This window comes from Suncus etruscus, chromosome 9 (assembly GCF_024139225.1).
Source record: "Suncus etruscus isolate mSunEtr1 chromosome 9, mSunEtr1.pri.cur, whole genome shotgun sequence".
In the NCBI taxonomy this organism is placed as follows: domain Eukaryota; kingdom Metazoa; phylum Chordata; class Mammalia; order Eulipotyphla; family Soricidae; genus Suncus; species Suncus etruscus.
In genome coordinates, this window is record NC_064856.1 from 64,641,782 (window position 1) to 64,643,263 (window position 1,482).

Below are 1,482 nucleotides of genomic sequence, written 5' to 3' on the forward strand. Positions count from 1 at the left end.
AAGATATACAAGGTACTGACAGAACTTAAGAAAAAAATCTAACCCCATCAAAAAATGGGGAGAAGAAATGAACAAACACTTTCTCAAAGAAGAAATACAAATTGCCAAAAGGCATATGAAAAAATGTTCCATATCACACCTAGGAGACTGGCACACATCACAAAAAACAAGAACAATATGTGTTGGTGAGACTGTGGGGAGAAAGGAACTCTCATTCCCTGCTATTTCTGAGCAGACAGCCAGGAGTAACCCCTGAACACCGCCGGGTGTGGCCCAAAAACCAAAAAAAAAAAAAAAAAAAAAAAAAAAGATGCCTTTGAGGTCCAATCTTGGAATGTTCTGCCTTTACTTTTCCTTAATGTACTTTATAGTTTCTAGAGGTTTTTTTTGTCCCCCAATTCACAATACAGACCAGGAAAAGGACCTGGGTTGAGGTGTATATGGGGTGCATTTATTGTACCTCCTCTTTCTATACAGTCAGTATAAAGAACACAGTCTGTGATAAGAATTGGGAGGCCTTTTCTTTTCTTTTTTGATTTATATATATACATATATACACAAAAATTCTTCACCAGTGCAACTAGTTTATAGTGTTTGATCCACTTTGGTGGAGGTCTTTGATCCACTTTGAATTGACTTTTGTTTAAAGGATGACATATGGGTTGAGTTTTAACTTTTTACAAATTTTTCAGCACTGCTGTGGAGTCTTTCTTTATTCCATTTCATGTTCTCAGCTCCTTTCTCAAAAAATTTAATTGTTCATATATATGTTATTTTTGTCATTTTGTATTCAATTCTGACCTATTGATTGGAGAGTCTATATTTATTTCAGTATCAGGCATTTTAATCACTATAGCTTTTTAATACAGTTTCAAATTAGTTAATGAACTACCTCTGCGTTTCTTATTTTTCAATTGACTTTGGCTATTTGTGGTTTATTCTGATTCTATACTAGCTTTATTATTGACTTTAATAAGTTTTTGAAGAATAGTGGACAGCCTGGAGGACCAGCCCATGGTAGGAAGCTTGTCACATATAGTGGGGCAGTGCCGTTAGGGCAGAGAAGGGACCACGATGACAATGATAATTGGAAATGATCACTCTGGATAAGAACTGGGTGGTGAAAGGAGATAAAGTAATATGCTGGATAACCCTTCAGTAACAATTTTGTAAACCATAGTGTCTAAAAGGAATAAAAAGAAGAGATAGAAAAGAAAAAGGGGGAGGGCAGGAGAGAAACTGGTAACATTGGTGGTGGGAAGTGTGCACTAGTGAAGGGTATTGGACTTTATATGACTGTAACTCAATCATGATCAACTTTCTAACTGTGTACCTCACAGTAATTCAATTAAGGAACTTATGTATTAAATAATAAAATTTAAAAAATTAAAATATCTGAATTTGGGTGGAGATTAAAAATTTATATAGTGGGGCCGGAGAGATAGCATGGAGGTAAGGCGTTTGCCTCTCATGCAGAAGGTC

General features: G+C 35.6%; 1 non-coding gene across 1 annotated transcript; it reads right to left on the minus strand.

The window, feature by feature from the left end:
* Positions 1-385: 385 nt before the first annotated feature.
* On the minus strand, positions 386-518 carry LOC126019329 (small nucleolar RNA SNORA51). Its single transcript, XR_007499056.1, has one exon. It is a non-coding gene; the product is annotated as a small nucleolar RNA SNORA51 (small nucleolar RNA).
* Positions 519-1,482: the final 964 nt, after the last annotated feature.